A 21,741-nucleotide genomic window follows, 5' to 3' on the forward strand; every position below is an offset into this window, starting at 1 on the left:
TGTCTGCCGCCCCGCCGCAGTCGCGCCGGCAAAACCGCGCGTCGCAGGCGAAACGCAACAGACCGCCCCGCCGGGGGAAGGAGATCCCGATGGACAGGGGACTGCATCCGCTGTCCGGAGGGATGTCGCTCGATGATGCTCATAACCGAAGTCGGGCGTCCCTCGACGTTTCTTGAGCGCAGCGCACAGAGAAGGCCTCGTTCTCTCGTTCAGGTTCGCACGGGACACTGCAAAGTGACTTCGGGAGAGTTCACATTTTTGTTCTCGTTCCCGGCAAGCGTTAGAACTACGCTGAAACTCAACCGCTCAGTCAGCAAGCACGGCACAACCCTCACTAAGCCCTGCCAGGCTCTTTCCCCTTTTTATACCACTGCCTAGTTCCTTACAGTAGTCTAGCATCACTCAGAACGCGTCCACAAATTGGAAAATTGCACTAGAAAGCATATCATCACTTTGAAACACTAAACAAAAGCAATATGTTAAAAAAAATCCTGCCTCAGGAAGAAAAACATCAGTAACAAACAATTTTGAGGCTGATTCCTACGTTAGGGGCTTCGACTTAAGCCATCGGCGTTACCGTTGAGACTCCCCTTTTTGTAACGCACCTCAAAGGAATATTGTTGTAAAGCGAGGCTCCAGCGCAGGAGGCGGCCATTTTTGGGAGAGATGGTCTGCAGCCATTGGAGAGGGCAGTGATCCGTCTCAATGATAAACCTCGAGCCGGCTAGATAGCATGACAATTTCTGAACGGCCCACACGAGACATGCACACTCTTTCTCGGTGGCGCTATACGCCTGCTCACGACTGGTCAGCTTACGACTAGCATACAGGACGGGGTGTTCTACTTCTCCCTTTTCCCGTTGGCACAGTACAACGCCCATGCCGCGCTCACTAGCATCGCACTGAACAATGAACCCTTTTGTATAGTCTGGCGATCGTAGCACAGGCTGGTTTGTTAGGGCACTCTTTAGGGCGCTAAAAGCTCTTTCCTTTGTCTCGTCCCAGACGACTGTTTGAGGCTCTGACTTTCTTAGAGCATCCGTCAGGGGAGCCGCGATATCAGAGTACCTGGGGATGTACCTCTGATAGTAGCCGGCGACACCTAAGAACGACCGAATATCGGTCTTTGTGCGCGGTTGCGGAAAGTCTCGCACAGCGGCCACTTTTATTTCAGAGGGGCGGCGACGACCCTGACCAATCACGTGACCGAGGTAGACAACCTCGGCCTGTGCTAACTGGCACTTAGGAGCCTTTACTGTCAAGCCCGCTTCGCGCAGGCGGGTTAGCACTGCCCGCAAGTGTGCCATATGCTCAGACCAGGATGCGGAGAATATCGCTACGTCGTCTAGATACGGTAAAGCGAATTCTTGCTGTCCCCGCAACACTTTATCCATGAGGCTTGAAAAACAGTATGGCGCGTTCTTCAAACCAAAACTCAACACTTTAGGACGGAATGTTCCCATTGGTGAAATGAACGCCGCATACCTACTAGCCTCTTCTGTAAGTGGAACCTGCCAATAACCCCTGACAAGATCTAGGGTGGAAATAAACTGAGCGCTACTAACTTTCTCAAGGCGCTCCTCGATGTTAGGGATCGGATAAATTTGATCCTTAGTGATGGAATTAAGCCTGCGGTAGTCGACGCAAGGACGAGGTTCCTTGCCCGGTACCTCAACTAAAATCAAAGGGGAGGTATAATCACTCTCACCTGCCTCAATAACACCGAGCTGTAGCATTTTCTTTACCTCAGCCTCCATAATATCGCTCTGGCGGGGTGACACCCGATACGCCTTGGATCGTACTGGCTCTGGGGAGGTAAGTTCTATATCATGAGTAAGTACAGAAGTCCTACCAGGCCTCTCAGAGAACAGACCTTGAAACCTTTGTAATAGCTGGTGTAGTTCGGTTTTCTGCTCGGGCGACAGCGGTGCTTTACTGATAAGGTCACTAATGACTTGACCGGTGTCTTCCCTGTTCGTCACTGAGCCTAGTCCCGGAAGCTCGACCGGAAGCTCTTCAGGAACGTTTACCATCATGCACACCACTGCTTCCCTTTGTCTATAAGGTTTGAGCAGATTACAGTGGTAAACTTGCTGTGCTTTCCGCTTTCCTGGCAGACTTACCACGTAGTTAACGTCCGACAGTTTCTGAACAATTCGTGCTGGGCCCTCCCACTGCACGTCTAGTTTGTTGTTTAGCGATGTGCGCAATATCATGACCTCATCGCCCACCTCAAAACGACGGGCCCTGGCTGTCCGATCATAATAAACCTTGGCCCTCTGCTGGGCCTTTGTCATTGCTTCACCTGACAACTCCTGTGCCCTTCTTAAGCGTTCGAGGAGCTTAAGTACGTACTCCACCACGACTGGGTCGTCGCCCCTACCTTCCCACGATTCTCGAAGCATGCGAAGCGGAGATCGAAGCGAGCGACCGTACACCAGTTCAGCTGGCGAAAACCCCGTAGTCGCATGCGGCGCGGTCCTTAAAGCAAACATCACCCCAGGCAGACACAGCTCCCAGTCAGTTCGATGTTCAAAACACAACGCTCTCAACACGCGCTTCATGACGGAGTGGAGCTTCTCAACGGAATTCGACTGTGGGTGGTACACTGAGCTGTGTAGCAGCTTTACCCCACACCTTTCGAGAAAAGTTGTCGTCAAAGCGCTAGTAAACACTGTGCCCTGATCTGATTGGATTTCCGCAGGAAAACCAACTCGCGCAAATATGGACAGTAGTGCATTGACTATCTCAACTGAGCTGAGTTCTTTAAGCGGCACTGCTTCAGGGAACTTTGTCGCTGGGCAGATCACAGTCAAAATGTGTCTGTACCCCGTGGCTGTTACCGGCAGAGGTCCCACTGTATCAATAACGAGCCGTCTAAAAGGCTCCGTAATGATAGGTACCAATTTCAATGGCGCCCTCGATTTGTCCCCTGGTTTGCCCACCCGCTGACAGGTGTCACATGACCTCACGAAGTGGTCTGCGTCCCGAAAACACCCTGGCCAATAGTACTCTTGCAAGAGACGGTCCTTAGTTTTCTTAACTCCTAGGTGTCCGGACCACGAACCCCCGTGTGACAAGCGCAACAGATCCTGACGATAGCATTGAGGCACGATCAGCTGATCGAACTCCACTCCTCGGCGGTCTAGATACTTCCGGTACAGGACTCCACCTCTTTCTACAAAATGCGCAGTTTTCCTGGCGATACCTTCTTTGACATTGCAGCGCACGTTTTCCAGGCTGCCATCCTTTTTTTGCTCGGCTATCAAAGCCGACCGGCTGACTTTTAGCAACCTATTAAGTCCGTCTGACGTAGGCGCGATGAGCAAATCAGTAGATAGCTCTTATAACTTTCCCGCATCGGGATTTTCCTCTCCGGTATCTGGTGCCTTTAACGTTACAGACTCAAGTTTATTCAGTTCGGGCGTGCTCTGAATATCAGCTTGCTGCGCCTCTGACCCTTTTTCGTTGTTTGATAACGTCGGCCCCGCAACTACCGCCTTTGCAGCGAGCTCCCGAACCTTCGATCTGGTTAAGGCCTGAACACTAGCTTCACCAAACAAAAGCCCCTTCTCGCGCAGGAGGTGATCGGACCTGTTTGAAAATAGGTACGGGTACTGGGGGGGCAGCATAGATGACACTGCCGCCTCCGTCTCAAGCGCTCCGAAAGGTCCTTCAATAAGCACTTTTGCTACCGGCAGACACACGCTATGAGCTTCCACGGCTTGCTTGATCCACGCGCACTCGCCCGTGAACATATGGGGTTCTACGTAAGACGGGTGAACTACATCCATCGTAGCTGCGGAATCGCGAAGCACTCGGCACTCTTTCCCGTTCACGAGGAGGTCTCGCATGTAAGGCTCGAGAAGCTTCATGTTCTCGTCAGTGCTGCCTATTGAAAAAAACACAACTTTTGGTGTTGTTTCCGGACACTGCGCCGAAAAGTGACCCGGCTTCTGGCACGTATAACAAACGCGCGCTTGCCTCATCTCGAACCGCTTTCTGCGTTCGGCTTCGGCTGCCGCCGTCTCCTTAGGTTCGGTCGCACTGCTTCCACTCGCATCCGCACTACGCGGGTTCCCCTTTGCTCTCATGGGTGTGAACTTCGGCCTCTCAAACTTCGAGCCAAATTCACCCTTTTGACCGTCCTTAGCTCCGCGAGCCCGACGCGTCACAAACTCCTCGGCTAGCTCAGCGGCTTTAGCCACCGTACAAACGTCTGGCCTATCCAAGACCCAGTATCGCACGTTCTCCGGTAACCGACTATAAAACTGTTCTAGCCCGAAGCACTGCAGAACTTTATCGTGGTCACCAAACGCTTTCTCTTCTTTGAGCCACTCCTGCATGTTTGACATAAGCCTATACGCAAACTCTGTATATGACTCACTTTTGCCTTTCTCATTTTCCCGAAACTTCCGACGGAACGCCTCCGCAGACAGCCGGTACTTTTTTAGAAGACTCGATTTCACTGTGTCGAAATCCTCTGCCTCCTCTCTATCCAAGCGAGCGACTACGTCGGCCGCCTCGCCGGGTAACAAAGTGAGCAAGCGCTGTGGCCACGTTTCCCGAGAGAACCCCTGCTTCTCGCACGTTCGCTCAAAGTTAACCAGGAACAAACCAATGTCCTCTCCAAGCTTGAACGGCCGCATCAGGTCAGTCATTTTGAACAATACGCGTTCTCCTGCACCGTGTGCCTGACTTCCATTACGAGCGCGTTCCATCTCTACCTCGAGACGCTTCATTTCCAAAGCGTGTTCGCGCTCTTCTTTTTCTTTCTGCTCTTTAAGTTCGCGCTCCTGTTTCTCTTTTTGCTCTTTAAGTTCGCGCTCCTGTCTTTTTGACCTCTCCTCAATAGTCTCAAGGCATTCCGACAGCTCGTCATCCTCAGCCTCTAACTCAAGAATAGCCTTTAGCAGTTCAGGTTTTCTTAGTTTGTCTGAGACATCCAGACCCAACTCTCTTGCAAGCTCCAACAATTTCGGTTTGCGCAACGACTTCAAATCCATGGCTGCTCTGAATGCTGCTTTCTCTACTGCTTATTATTGTCTTGCCGCAATCTAACCCGGCAGCAACGACAACCACAATTACCAGCTCTGTTTCTGACACTAACAAAAGCCTGGCAAAGCTCAGAAGAAGAAAGTCCCGCACTCACCAAACCTCGCAGGCAGGAATTCAGCGCAGTCGTTCCGCTGCAGGCAACCAGTCATCACACAGGGCTCGTTGCACTGCTCCCGGATCGTCGTTGAGCTGCTCAGCATACAGTCAACTGCATCTCTTCGCTGCTGGCCTCCGTTGTCGCGATCTCACCGCTGGCAGACAGTTGTTTGGATCCCACCGCTGCCACCAGTTGTTTGGATCGCACCGATGGCGCGGTTGTTGGGAACTCGGCGCTGACGCCCGTGGTTGTACCTGGGTCGCAAGCCCCAAGGGTAGCGTTGGCCTGGCGGCCTGGGGTACAACTGGAAGCATCCGAAGGTCCCGGCAAAGCATGAGTCGACTGGTAACAACAAAACAACTTGTTTATTTTAACATCGCAAAGAGTTGGCGGTCAGGTTGACCAAAGTAGAGAGACGGGAGAGCACTTTACTCAACAGAAGAAATCGGAGCCCCTCTTTTTGGCGTCCGGGGGCAGCTGTTTTTATACTCTCGCAGTTGAGGGCAAGAAGGAACCCCTCAATAGACGAGCACGTGATTGTACAATGGGCTAATGGTGACGCACACTGTCGTAGCGCCGCCGGTCGGGCACAAAGACTGGGAGGAGAAGGTAACTTCGGCTCTCGTAGCGCCTCTGGTCGGGCACAATGACTGGAAGGAGAGGGTGACCCCCTGCTGTCGCATCGCCGCCGTTCGGGCACAATGGCACATACACTCACACACGCACATGAAGACACGTGGCATCGGAACATGCCTGGAAACGCCTGGAAACGCCTGGCGGGGAGCGTTGCGGCGACGCCGAACGGGCCAAAATGTCTGCCGCCCCGCCGCAGTCGCGCCGGCAAAACCGCGCGTCGCAGGCGAAACGCAACAGACCGAGCGTTGCGGCGACGCCGAACGGGCCAAAATGTCTGCCGCCCCGCCGCAGTCGCGCCGGCAAAACCGCGCGTCGCAGGCGAAACGCAACAGCTGTTAAGGGATGCCGGATTTGGGTAGGAGTTCGTTTGCAAGAGTCTGAGCGTGACCGCCTGCGGCCTGCTTGAACCTGCAGTACTAAGGCTACTTGCTCTGATTTTACGTTCAAAATTAAGGAACCTCTAAATTGTGACAGTCGTAATGTAGGCTATATGTTCAATTGTAATATCGGCGACCAACAGTATATAGGCCAGACTGGGATCGGGTTTGGACTCCGTCCCAATAAAAACAGAGCTCACGCCCGTGCGCTACCAAATCGTACATTTTCAGAACACCTCAGTCTGCCAGAGCATTCATATGACAAAATATGTGTCAACCATCTCCAGTCAGGCTTCCAGTCTGCTCGTGAGCAGGAACAAAGAGCGTCACATTTTATCCACAAATTTAGAACAATCCCACAAGGCATGAAGACATAGGAAACGTGTCCTTTCTTCGTGCGTAGGCTGCAGTAACTGAACATTAGCTGAATCATGACCTACGCAAACTGAAAACGTGGCCGACGCTGAAAGTACACTGTAATCTGTGCTATAGGTCAAAACAGCGGTAAATAAATTAACCAAAAAGCGTCAATTTTGCAGTTATGAAGAGTAACTTTCGTAATAAATCGTTTTTCAACTTGTGCTTAATGGAAGGCAAGAAAACGTACATGACTTAGTATTTCTTAGTAAAGAGATTCATATAGCTCTATGCCACCGAAACTGTCTGTAAATTTCCATACCCTTTTTTGCTTTTGGATAAAATGAGCCTATGATGCCTAGGAAACCTGGGGTCCTATTCAGAAAGAAATTCTTACGCTAAAACTGTTCGTAAGAATACATGCCAGCCAAATGTGATGCCGCACGTACTATTAGCGAAGGCACCTGGCCAGTGGCAAACAGGATTTACGAACGAAAAACTTTACGAATTCCGCCACTAGAATTGTTTGTATTTATGATGCTCTCAAAACAAAGCAAGCCCATAGAAATGCGATGATTCAAAAATTTTTGACGAAATAACTAAAGAAGGAATAGGATTCAGAGGCGTTAGTGATTGCAGTGGCATGAACTGAAGGTCCTGAATTTCATTTTCTTGTGCTTGAAGGTGTTCAAGATGCTCTAAATGCGTAAAATATGTGTTGACTCATGAAGATTAAAGTGTAGTAAGCTGCTCTCAAATTGGGTCGTGTAAATGCTCTAAACTTTCGAATAACGAATAGAAGATTCACTATTCGTAAATGAGAATATTTTTCGAATACTTTCCGAATATTTCAGAACGTCAGCTGCACCCAAAAAACTATATAATTGTAGAAAAAGAGGGGCAACTTCTCACTCCCGTAGGCATAGACATAAAACATGAGAACTTGCGTAGTGGAGCAGGCTACGTAACTTAGGTAGACATGCTTTACAGGCTGTACAGCGGCCCTTTGAAGGGCCCTGCGCATGCGAAGAAACTACTACTTTGCTTCCAATGCTCACTTTGTGCTTTTAATAAAGAACGCTTCAGAACGTACCATATAATGACAGAAACTTGCTAACATTAAGAATACGGGTATGTGAACATCGTCCTATATAAACTACAATAACGGCTGTTCACTGTTCGAAAACTATTTGAAAGTATTCAATATTTGGTTCGATTTTATTCGTTTCTGGCACTATTCGATTCGTATTTAATTCTTATTCAATTCGGTCTCGAAAGTCACTATTCGCACGCCTCTACTATCAAAGTACGCGTGAGTCAACGACCGAATAAGGTGGAGAGAGGAAATGCACATGCCTTGTTGATGACACGGATACCAAATGGCAGCTATCGCGTAAATGAATTGCCAGGACAGCGACACTTTAGATACTTATCAAAAATAAGGGCTAGAAATTTCACATTATCGTATATCGGTATACATATTAGAGAGATTCAGAATAGGGGCCCCAAATGTTTGGAGCCCCAAAGAAATAGCGTCGAAGCCTCTGCGCATGCGCGAGACACAAACTGCTTTTGGGTTTAGCGTCGGGCACGCTATTTCACTGATTTAGCGGAAGCCCCAAAAGCGTTGAACCAACAAACATGGCGGTACCCATCGAAGCGACGGCTCTAACGTAGCACCAAACTGGGCTCGATTCGTGGTAACGCGTGAAGTTCGCAAGCTAGGAGAAGTGACTGCCGTTATCACTTTCTCTCTACTAGCATGTGTTATGAAGATTCATTCATTAGACGCCGATGATTCGGAATTCGACTGTTCATTTCATGGCTCGTAGACCTCGCACGGCTTAACTTGGCTGCTGAAGGCACGCAAAGTTGTTACTGGAAACTAAGCGCTTGCTGCTTATATAATCACCTCAAAATTGTAATTAAGCGCGGAAACCCGAATGTAAAAATTAATCTTCTTATCATAAAATGGTATGTTTCATTTAATAATTTATAATAGGCTTTCTTTGACGCCGTAGTCGCTGCAAGCGCAAAGCCCTATTCTAAAGCTCTTCATTTCTATGTGCCCCAACACTAACACCCGCAAAGCTCTGTAGGGCGGCAAATTTTCGGGGCCCCTATTCTAAAACTCTCTATTTGTCTAGCAAGATAAGGATAGAACACATAATTAGTGTGTGTGGATTGTCAAAAAGCCCGAGGGCTGTCTTCAGTGGATTAAGGCGGAGCTTTTTCTGTGCACCACGAGCGGACATTGTAAAGCCTGACCTAAAGTTAACTTTGTGTGGCATCATGCGAGTGAACGTAAATGTAGGATCAAGCTATGTGCAAATGATATGGCGTTGTCGGCATATAATTAAACAAGTGACTCACATAGTGCGAGCTCGTCGCAACCAGGTTCCTACCCATTGTTGGCTGCAGAAGAACTGGGAAACGATACGGGCTCGAGATCTCGAGCAGAAGCACAGTAGCGCAGCCAAGCGTGTCGAAGTGAGAAGGACGGCGAAAGCTGTTCCGTCGAGTTCGTTTCCATCGGTGTAGCGATCGCTGATGCGGACATGTTGCCAGTACTGCTACGTCACAAAATAAGTGTACTGGGTTGGTATACTGCCATTGCGAAAGGTGTGCTATCACTACGCGTATTATCATCGAGTTCTACACAAAAGAAGCGGCGTAGATAAAATCGGGAGGATAGCGGCCCACTTGGCGTCTTTGATTTTTATTTTCTCGAAGTTCAGAGGAACGCTTCTTTTTCGGTTGTTCCCACCCGAAAATTCGGGGATTTTTTTTTACTCAATAGGTTTTTCTATATGACCTTTGACCAAAATTATTTGTACGTGTACAACATTTCTCGTGTCCAGCTGACCGTTTCCTTGTTGTTGTTGTTGTTGTTGTGCTGGTGATGTTGGTGGTCGTTGGTAAATATCTGGTTCACTAATCGGCAATGGGACGTCTTGCATGATTGCACTTGCTGCGAACAGTGTAATCAAATCTAATACACAGAATAGCAGTTTTTGAGAAGTCTTAGTCTGCGTAATGAGATACGGTAATGTGACTACGTAAGGATTAAAAGACTGCATTTGATATTCGAGCTCGTACACAATGAGACTTTATTTGTAACATTATGCATGAACACAAATACAAAGAATACTAAAACGATATCAGTGCCCTTCCAATCTGTGAAGGGGGACCACCGAAGCTGTGAATGAGGGCCCCGTAATGGCGAAATGCACCTCCGCTGCGGGCCGCCCCTGTATTGCACAATCTTCGGGATCGGCCCACGTATGAAAAATTGTTGGTCTATGTCCACGGAGACGAGATCCGCCAGAACCTAGCAATAAGCTGCTTCGCTGTAAAGAAAATGACAAGGCAAACACCACCCCACGTTGCTATCACTGTACATGCCGAGTTCATCTGACGCAGCGACCACTGCAGCGCTCAGACTGTATTCTCGATTCCAGCACTTCATGCAATACCTAGCGGCGAGCACATCAAACCTCGCCCAAAGGTCGGAGCAGACGCTTTGTCCGTAGCCTGCGTAGCCGTATTACTGTGATCGGGTGCGCTTGTAGCACGATGGAGCCGCCATCTACAAAACTCCGCACAGTCAAGGAATTTTGCTGCGCTTCTCAGTGTTCATCAGCCACGCAGACGGAAACACAAGTCTGTTTCACATATTTCCCCCGGCACCGATAGATCGGGGCCGAAGAGCCACATGGATTGGGAATCTCCGCATCTCAAAGCTTTGCACTACGATAATGGTTGTCTTCGCGACATTTTAACGCGAAAGCGTTAAGAGCCCCGTGTCGCAAGAAATCTGGTGTCGGTGTCGGTGGAGTTGTCCGTGCGCGAAAATTGCTGTGTATATTTAGGTACATGTATATTCCATGCCTTACTAAATGGCATGCGGTATATGCGGGTTATATTGCCACACCATTATATCACTATAGTTACTCATACCTTGTCTCACATTCTTGATAAAATTATTTCTCGGAATTTTAAGAATAACTAAACTTGCACATTGGGCTTGTTGGTATATCATGATGGAGGCAAAATCGCATCAGAAACAGGAGAAAATAAGAACACAGATGACACACACGTTTGGTGCTTACAACGAGTATTTATTGCGGGATCTGCAATGGGGGGGGGGGGGATAGGCTAAGGTATTATTATTATTATTATTATTATTATTATTATTATTATTATTATTATTATTATTATTATTATTGATGGAAACATAGAAGCACACAAAGGAAACAGGGAGGGAACAAGCTGACAACTGCCACCGAGAGGGGTACAACGCCTGCCTACTCTTTCGGGAGGAGGGAATGAAAAGAGGAGAAGAGGACAAGAAGATAGAAAACAAGGAAATAGGAAATAAAATCATCATCATCATCATCATCAGCCTAGTTACGCCCACTGCAGGGCAAAGGCCTCTCCCATACTTCTCCAACTACCCCGGTCATGTACTAATTGTGGCCATGTTGTCCCTGCAAACGTCTTAATGTCATCCGCCCACCTAACTTTCTGCCGCCCCCTGCTACGCGTCCCTTCCCTTGGAATCCAGTCCGTAACCCTTAGTGACCATCGGTTATCTTCCCTCCTCATTACATGTCCGGCCCATGCCCATTTCTTTTTCTTGATTTCAACTAAGATGTCGTTTACCCGCGTTTGTTGCCTCACCCAATCTGCTCTTTTCTTATCCCTTAACGTCACACCCATCATTCTTCTCTCCATAGCTCGTTGCGTCGTCCTCAATTTCAGCAGAACCCTTTTCGTAAGTCTCCAGGTTTCTGCCCCATATGTGAGTACTGGTAACACACAGCTGTTATACACTTTCCTTTTGAGGGATAGTGGCAACCTGCTGTTCATGATTTGAGAATGCCTGCCAAACGCACCCCAGCCCATTCTTATTCTTCTGGTTATTTCAGTCTCATGATCCGGATCCGTGGTCACTACCTGCCCTAAGTAGATGTAGTCCCTTACCCCTTCCAGTGCTTCGCTACCTATCGTAAACTGCTGTTCTCTTCCGAGCCTGTTAAACATTACTTTAGTTTTCTGCAGATTAATTTTCAGACCCACCCTTCTGCTTTGCCTCTCCAGGTCAGTGAGCATGCATTGCAATTGGTCTCCTGAGTTACTAAGCAAGGCAATATCATCAGCGAATCGCAAGTTGCTAAGGTATTCTCCATCAACTTTTATCCCCAATTCTTCCCACTCCAGGCCTCTGAATACCTCCTGTAAACATGCTGTGAATAGCATTGGAGATATCGTATCTCCCTGTCTGACGCCTTTCTTTATAGGGATTTTGTTGCTTTCTTTGTGGAGGACTACGGTGGCTGTGGAGCCGCTATAGATATCTTCCAGTATCTTTACATATGGCTCATCTACACCCTGATTCCGTAATGCCTCCATGACTGCTGAGGTTTCGACTGAATCAAACGCTTTCTCGTAATCAATGAAAGCTATATATAACGGTTGGTTATATTCTGCACATTTCTCTATCACTTGATTGATAGTGTGAATATGGTCTATTGTTGAGTAGCCTTTACGGAATCCTGCCTGGTCCTTTGGTTGACAGAAGTCTAAGGTGTTCCTGATTCTATTTGCGATTACCTTAGTAAATACTTTGAAAGCAACGGACAGTAAGCTGATCGGTCTATAATTTTTCAAGTCTTTGGCGTCCCCTTTCTTATGGATTAGGATTATGTTAGCGTTCTTCCAAGATTCCGGTACGCTCGAGGTTATGAGGCATTGCGTATACAGGGTGGCCAGTTTCTCTAGAACAATCTGACCACCATCCTTCAACAAATCTGCTGTTACCTGATCCTCCCCGGCTGCCTTCCCCCTTTGCATAGCTCCTAAGGCTTTCTTTACTTCTTCTGGCGTTACCTGTGGGATTTCGAATTCCTCTAGGCTATTCTCTCTTCCACTATCGTCGTGGGTGCCACTGGTACTGTATAAATCTCTATAGAACTCCTCAGCCACTTGAACTATCTCATCCATATTAGTAACGATATTGCCGGCTTTGTCTCTTAACGCACACATCTGATTCTTGCCTATTCCTAGTTTCTTCTTCACTGTTTTTAGGCTTCCTCCGTTCCTGAGAGCCTGTTCAATTCTATCCATATTGTAGTTCCTGATGTCCGTTGTCTTACGCTTGTTGATTAACTTAGAAAGTTCTGCCAGTTCTATTCTAGCTGTAGGGTTAGAGGCTTTCATACATTGGCGTTTCTTGATCAGATCTTTCGTCTCCTGCGATAGCTTACTGGTTTCCTGTGTAACGGAGTTACCACCGACTTCTATTGGGCACTCCTTAATGGTTCCCATGAGATAGTCGTTCATTGCTTCAACACTAAGGTCCTCTTCCTGAGTTAAAGCCGAATACCTGTTCTGTAGCTTGATCCGGAATTCCTCTAGTTTCCCTCTTACCGCTAACTCATTGATTGGCTTCTTGTGTACCAGTTTCTTCCGTTCCCTCCTCAAGTCTAGGCTAATTCGAGTTCTTACCATCCTATGGTCACTGCAGCGTACCTTGCCGAGTACGTCTACATCTTGTATGATGCCAGGGTTCGCGCAGAGTATGAAGTCGATTTCATTTCTAGTCTCACCATTCGGGCTCCTCCACGTCCACTTTCGACTAACCCGCTTGCGGAAAAAGGTGTTCATTATCCGCATATTATTCTGTTCTGCAAACTCTACTAATAATTCTCCTCTGCTATTCCTAGAGCCTATGCCATATTCCCCCACTGACTTGTCTCCAGCCTGCTTCTTGCCTACCCTGGCATTGAAGTCGCCCATCAGTATAGTGTATTTTGTTTTGACTTTACCCATCGCCGATTCCACGTCTTCATAAAAGCTTTCGACTTCTTGGTCATCATGACTGCATGTAGGGGCATAGACTTGTACCACCTTCAATTTGTACCTCTTATTAAGTTTCACAACAAGACCTGCCACCCTCTCGTTAATGCTATAGAATTCCTGTATGTTACCAGCTATTTCCTTATTAATCAGGAATCCGACTCCTAGTTCTCGTCTCTCCGCTAAGCCCCGGTAACACAGTACATGCCCGCTTTTTAGCACTGTATATGCTTCTTTTGTCCTCCTAACCTCACTGAGCCCTATTATATCCCATTTACTACCCTCTAATTCCTCCAATAATACTGCTAGATTCGCCTCACTAGATAGCGTTCTAACGTTAAACGTTGACAGGTTCAGATTCCAATGGCGGCCTGTCCGGAGATAAAATAGGAAATATCAAATGACAGAGACACGGACAAAAAAGTAGGAACACGGAAAAACAGTATCTAAACGGGAGGCCAAATCAGTTTTCTGCATGAAAGTTGGCAAGGCTCTATGGGCCTGGTAGCGTTGAGAAGCACTCCGTCTCGGAAACAGCCAATCGTCAAGGGTCGTACATTTGCGTCCAATCAGTCCATAGTCTTTAATTAGTAATGCACATTGTGTGACGAATGCGGGACACTCCAATATAAAGTGTTCAAATGTGTCACAGGAGCCAGAGGGCGTACACGATGGACTGTCCCAACATCCTTGACATTACAAGCGTTCGCGCTCCGTTGGAACGAGCCGTTTCCAACACGGTGGTTTGAGTGCTGCTTTAGGAGGTGTCGGCGGATGAACACATGGGCGTTGTGAATCGTACAAGAAATTTCTGGGCAATCAATTCCGTTGTGAGCACAAGTTGAAGGGAGGCGATCAGCCTCCTCATATTCAGTAATACCCACGTGCGAAGGTATCCACTGGGGAATGAGGGACACTCCATGAGAAGTAATTTTGTCGGCGGACTCTATTATACTGCGTAGAATTGGGCTATTGGCATCACTTCTCAACAGCCTGCTCAGGGCAGCACGGGAGTCTGCAAGGATGACTACCTTCGATGTGCTTATTTCTTCCTGTACATACTTCAGAGCAACATTAAACGCTGCCAGCTGCGAAGTTGTTGATGAGGATAGATGAGGTATTCGAAACACCCTTCTTATGTCAGTCGAAGGGGAGAAGAAAGCTAATTTCCAAATCGGCACACGGGGAGGGTTGTCATACTGCGTTATTAAATTTAACGTTACAGAGAAGTGGTCACTTCCAAAAGGATTATGGATGACATTCCATTCCAGATGAGGCAAAAGAGAAGCAGAGTCTATTGCTAGATCTATCGATGAATATGAGTTGTGTTGGATGCTATAGTAGGTCGGCTCCTTCTTATTAAAGAGGCAGACACCGTATGTAAGAAAAAATTTTCAATGAATCAGCCTCTTGCGTCGCATCGCGTGTCTCGCCATATCGTGTGGTGGACGTTAAAATCACCCGCAAGTATGTAGGGTTCCGGAAGCTAATTTATGAGGTTAAAGAAATCTGTCTTTTTTTAGGTGATAGTTTGGGGGTATACATACGGAACAAACCGTTACCAACTTATTGAAAAGAACCCCTCTAATGGACACTGCCACGAGGGGTATCTGTAAAGCTACATGGCGACAAGCTACAGACCTGTGTGCAAGGATTGCTACACCACCGCAAGAGGGGTTAGCCTCGTCACGGTCCTTTCGAAAGATGGCGTACTGACGGAGAAAGTTTGTGTGCGTTTTAGATGCGTCTCTTGAACACACAGCAACTTTGGATCATGTTTGTGTAGAAGTTCTCTAATATCATCAAAGTTGTGAATGAGTCCTTTAACATTCCATTGCAGTACTTGTATCTCCATTATGGTAAATGTGTGGTGGGCTGTGTGTTTAAGAGATGAAGATTAGCTCACGCGCTCTTTCCAGGCGCCATGACGCGAGTTTTGTCTTTTTTGGAGCGATCGAGAGAGGCTCGCCACTCCTTAGGCGCTGGTGGCCCCGTCTGGTTGGTTGTTATGTCCATTGCCTCTCGCGAGGTGCTGGACCGCGCTCTCTCGAGCGCAGTGTTTGACGTGAAGGCCTCGGCACGTTGGACAAGACCTTTGAGGCCACCTGCCCTGAGGTCGATGCTCCCTTCTTCTGGGGTGGCGGAACAGCACAAGATGTAGCCGGCAGGGAGCCGGATGGCGTCACCGCCGGCTCACAGCGTGTGGGCCGGACAGCCGCCGGAAGCCGTTATATCGCAGTCCCCTGACGCGTCACATCGGCAAACGTGTTCTTGAGCAAGTAGGTTACCCGCCTGAGTGCCTCCCTTGAAACTTATGTTTTCCTTTACTTTAATTGTTACAATTTCCTTTTCCTTTTTCCAGGATGGGCACGACCGCGAGTATGCGGCGTGCTCCCCATCACAGTTTACACAATGGAGATAGTTCTCACAAGCTTCAGAGGTGTGTTCATGGCCACTGCATTTCGCACAAGTTTGGCGGCCTCGGCAGCTCTGCGAACTGTGGCCGAAACGCTAGCATTTTAAACATCTGAGGGGATTTGGCACGTATGGCCTAACATGGAGCTTGATGTACCCGGCCTCGATTGACTCGGGCAGGACACTTGATCCGAAGGCGATTATCAGGTGCTTGGTTTGGATTTATTTGCCATCCCGCCTCATCTTAATTATTTTGATATTGTTAACATTCTGTTCACTGAAACCCTCGAAGAGTTCAGCCTCTGTGAGCTCCAGCAAGTCATTGTCCTAAACACCGCCACGGGTGGTGTTCATAGTGCGGTGCGGGGTTACGACTACCCTTGCAACGTTTAACACCCCCCCCCCCTTCTCGAGTGAGACTAGCTTAGCAGGACTCTTTGAGGAAATATCAGACATTCTTGGGATATTATACCAAAATAATCTCCGACAGAATAATGGCAACACTGGACTTTGGTCAACCAAGGGAACACGCTTGCTTCAGGAAAGGATACTCTACAATGGATCACATCCATGTCATTAATCAGGTTATTGAGAAATCCGCAGAGTGCAATAAGCCTCTGTATATGACTTTCATAGATTACGAAAAAGCATTTGATTCATTAGAGATACCAGCAGTCATAGAGGCATTGCGTAATGAAGGACTACAGACCGCTTACGTAAATACCCTGGAAAATATCTACAACGGTTGTACATCTACCTTAATTCTACACAAGAAAAGTAGGAAGATACCTATAAAGAGAGTTGTCAGGCAAGGAGACACAATCTCTCCAATGCTATTCACTGCGTGCTTGGAAGAAGTATTCAAGCTGTTAAACTGGGAAGGTTTAGGAGTAAGGATCAACGGCGAATATCTCAGCAACATTCGATTTGCCGATGATATTGTTCGATTCAGCAACACTGCAGACGAGTTGCAATAAATTATTGAGTATTTTAACAGGGAGAGTGTAAGAGTGGGGATAAATATTAATATGCAGAAGACAAAGATAATGATAAATAACCGCTCAAGGAAACAAAGTCAGCCTCTAGAGTCTGTCAAGGAGTACGTTTACCTGGGTCAACTAATCACAGGGAACCCTTATCAACTGTCCATGAGAAGGAAATTCACAGAAGAATAAAAATGGGTTGGATCGCATACGGCAGACATCGTGAACTCCTGACTTGGAGCTTACCGTTATCATTGAAAAGAAAAGTATAGAATCAGTGCATTCTACCGGTACTTCTACCGAGACTTGGAGACTGACAAAGAAGCTTGAGAACAAGTTAAGGACCGCGCAAAGAGCGATGGAACGAATAGTGCTAGGCATAACTTTAAGAGACCGAAAGAGAACGGTTTGGATCAGAGAGCGAACGGGTATAGACGATATTCTAATAGACATCAAGAGAAAAAATGGTGCTGGGCAGGTCATGTAAGGCGCAGATTTGATAACGGTTGGACCATTAGGGTGACAGTTGGGTACCAAGAGAAGGGAAACGCCGTAGAGGACGGCAGAAGAATAGGTGGTGCGACGAAATTAGAAAATTTGCGGGTGCTAGTTGTAATCAATTGGCGCAGGACAGGGGTAATTTGAGATCGCAGGGAGAGGCCTTCGTCCTGTAGTGGACATAAATATGATGATGATGATGATGATGATGATGATGATGATGATGATGATGATGATATTGGTGGTGATGGTGGTGATGATTCTCCCCAAATGATACTGGTTTAGGCAGTTTCTCAAATTGCGTTTGATCGCGGGGCTTCAAGAGGAGATCATCGCTTGCCATCCTCGACGCTTTATAACCTGGACCAAAAACTTCAGTCAAAGACTTTGAAACAAGAAATGGTGAAATGGTTCGCACTGGTTTGTCTGGTTTTTAAGAGTGAATTACATGGAAGCGGGGGAAGTTCTGGACTTGGCGTCCGAAAAATTGGAAGACATCTTCGGTGTGCCCTCGTTTCTGAGGGCGATCAGGGATCTTAGGGAAAGCGTTACCCATAAGTGTAGATGGGGATTTCGGCAGCGATGCTGACCACTCACCACAGAGCCCAACACGTGGACGTGACAAAGGCTCCTCCAGGGAAAGCTCTGCCAACGCGAGCCGTACATCGCTACTATAACCAAATATAGCATAACCAAGACTGGCTAGCCACACAAGGTTAAGCCTTGCCACCGGGAAACTCGGAAGTGAGAAGAAGTGAGGAGAACACGGGAAAGATGGAAAAGCGAGAGAGAAAGACGAAGGTTGGGGAGGTCAATAGGAAAAGGCAACTACCGATTTCCCCCGGGTGGGTCAGACCGGGGGTGCCTTCTACGTGAAGCCGAGGCCAAAGAAGTGTGTTGCCGCCGCTGAGGGGACGTGAAGGTCCAAATACCCGGCATTGGCTCAACGCACAGAATTCCCTTTCCCCCGGACACGGCTAAGCCGCGCACGGTTACACGCAGGAGGGTCAACCCCCGTGTGTACGGGTACGTGGTGTCGCAACGCAACAAACTTGCTTTTGGTGAGGGCCTTAGCGTATGTAGCACACTCGGCGTGGGATCAGTAACCCTTTTTCTCAAGGCTATATTCAGCCATGCGTGGCGTAGTACGTGATTCCAACCAATACACGCTCGTCTGGTCGTAGACCGCAAACACCCCTGCGGAGTCCTGCTTGATTGCCTATCCGGCAAAAGCAAGCGTTATGAGACATTTTTGGTCTCACACCTTCCTGCTGAGTTATCTTTGCGGGGGGTGGGGGGCGGTGGCCTAGTGGATGCATGTGGCCTAAAGAAAATCTCTTGACGTCAAGGAATGGCCATTGACATAGCGTGGCATCTCGCTGTATGTTAGCTCACATTAAGGCACTGCACTCTAAGAAAAGTTTGCACCCCTTTGAGTCGTATCTTCCCACACAACAATAAACTTCATCTGTCTTGTCCGCATTTCCTTTCTTTGGTGCTGCGAGCACGGTACTTCCCAGTAACGAACGGCATGCGCGTTATCATATGACATAGCATTGTCGACAGGAAAGTAGCGGGCGCTGTGTTTTCAAGAAAGGAAAAGCAAGCAAGGCAGATGACGATTATTGTTGTGTGGCACATATGCCCCCCAAAGGGCGTAAACTTTTTTTATAGTGTGTGTCTACTTTAGGGAGCCGCACCCCATTAGCGCCTTCGCATGAACTATGTGTGCAGCCTGCAGGTCAGCACAAGGCGTTTTGAGAAGAATCATTACTTTTGGCTTACCTATGTTATAATAAACAATGATTTGTTGTTCCCATTATGCAACCTTTTAATCAGTATACTCAAGCCGTAAAACACAGGTCATACAAAGCACATTACGTGCTCAGAAACACACCGACCGTGCCATGCTGTTCCTGAATCTACATGGCAATCGCGCCAAAAAATCATGTAGTTAAACCAAATAGCTACTGCTCATCAAAGGAGCAGCAATGAATGATGCACTGGGCCCTTTCATGTAAGCAGCAAAACTGGCGTTATTTTCTTTCCTTCTCTCTACTCAGAGGTCTAGGGTTTCGCTTTACAAAGCGAGGCGGAGTGTTTACTGAGGCCTAAATGAGTTTAATCAGCGCTCTCTAATCTACGGGGCGCACTTCACCACGTTGCACAGAAAAAATTATTTCCGCCTGTTAGAATTGACGCTCCTGTCTGGCAATGTTGGCTCGCCATGGTGGTTGAGCGGCTATGGCGTTGCGTTGCTAAGCACGAACTAGCGGGTGAAATCCTGTCCTCGGCAGCAGTATTGCGCTCGTGGCGGAGCGTCAGAAAGCCCGTGTACCATGCATTGAGTGTACAGTGAAGAACCCCAGGTGGCCAGAACAGTCTGAAGTCCCTCACTACGACGTGGCTCATAATGAGATCTTGGTTTTGGCACGTAAAACCCCCGAATCCAAAGATATTGCAATGCTAGTCAGCTGCCGATAACACAACACATTCGACATTTTCGGAAACCGAAACCGTACAGTGAAGAATACGGTTATATATTCATTGAACGCTAGGGCATTACGGGCTGCGATTCACAACAAGTGAGCCCACCAATACAAAGAAGAAGACGCAGTCAAGAGTTTGAGTGTCCTTACCTAAGTGGGACCCAAAAAGGCTCACACAAGTATTCATGAAGTGAGCTTCCATACATGGAAAAAAAACCTCGCTTCAATGCAATCTTCCGTACTTCTGCGTATGCGTTTTCCGTCGCCGTATTTCCTTCCCTACAAAATCCGCTTACCGCTTACAAAATCCGCAACGCTCCACTAACGCTCGCCGGCCGTTGTTGCGATGCGAGTCTGCGTCAGAGCTTTACGTCACGGTGGTGACCTTGAGCGTTTTATGAGCCCGCGGCGTCTTGCATTGCGGCATAAGAACTGTAGGCATGACATCATGCCAAGCCACAGCGCACGTGCATTAAATGACCCTTTCGTGTCGCGTCGCCTTGCGCTCATCCAACGCTCGTCTCGTTGTTCAAACGACAAGCATTTTGCATTTGTTGCGGCAAACGGTTGCAGCGTTCATGCCTATAGCTAGGTAGTCTATGCGGTGACAGCCAATGATGTTCCTACTGCACGCTGCAGCTGCGAATGCAGGTGATCACTGTGCCGCGTGTGTCAGAAAAAACACGTACTTTCAATACATCGAGTTTTAAGTAGAAACGAACAAACGAGATCCCACTACGAGAGCAACCAACTCAGACGCGATGGCTGCACCGCTGAAATCCCATATCTATCATAGTTTTTAGTTATCCAGAAAGAGATCGCATGGCCTCTTTCGGCCGACGATGATGCTGCCACATTCTAAGTCGCAGCACTTCTTATGTATTCTGCGTTGTGTGCGTTCTTTCGCGTCTCAGCATAATGGTATACAATCAATCGACGGAACATGCAGCAGGGGCATTCCGCTGAAATTAGGCAATCGAATAGGCATTTCTTTCCGGAATCCTGGTAAACTTGGCGTTGTCGTTGATTCGTAACAAGTCCAATGGTCAGTGCCAAACATATCATATAAGTTATTCGGCGCTGAGCAGTGCTTATTGTCTCTTCCTTTCTTTTTTTCTTTTGCATCACATATTTTACTCCAAACTTGTTAGACAGGATAGCATTAAGCTTTTCACTCCAGTCGTGGATATTTAGCAGTCACTGTGTCATGCGAAATGACTAGTCGAATTGGGGAACGGGAACTAGGTAAACAAATATCAAGACCCTAGTGCCTCGCCACGGATGGCGCCGCGCGCCTTATCTTTTCCTGGTTCCCACCTCAGCATTCCATGCGCACAATAAGACTTGGCAGCATGACATGCATGCCGTACCTTCGCGAATGGAACTCAGTCGACTGGAACTTTAAGGAATACGTTGGTCTACGTAGTTTGCGCATCTGCATACCAACAATAGACGAAGTGCTAATACCAACTGCATACTTTACGCTTATGACACGACCATCTTTACATACACTAAACCAATTGCCACACTCAAGTCAAACCTTAACACCCACTTATACAATATTGCTTTATGGTGCCAAAATAATCACCTGCCACATTAATACCACTAAATCACATTTATTGCATTCCATTCCCAAAGAAATTCAATCGACTTCCCACCTTCTGTTCACATTGGTGGTTACGTCATACAGGTTTCGAACGAAGCGCGGTTCCTCGGTGTCATCTTAGATATTGAACTAAAATTTCATGGACACGCGCAATCACTTGTGAAAAAAACTCAGTGCCCTGCCACTCTGTGAAGAAGGATGACCAGGGAATCTGTGTATGTGGGCCCCTTAATGGCGAACGGCACCTCCGCCGCGGCTGGACCCGGCTTTGCACGATCTTCAGGATCGGCCCACGTATGGGGAATGCTTAACGCCTGCTTCGCCACCGCTGCGGGTCGGCCCGGCATTGCACATCGTCGGGATC

The sequence above is a fragment of the Dermacentor variabilis genome, chromosome 1 (assembly GCF_050947875.1).
Source record: "Dermacentor variabilis isolate Ectoservices chromosome 1, ASM5094787v1, whole genome shotgun sequence".
In the NCBI taxonomy this organism is placed as follows: Eukaryota; Metazoa; Arthropoda; class Arachnida; order Ixodida; family Ixodidae; genus Dermacentor; species Dermacentor variabilis.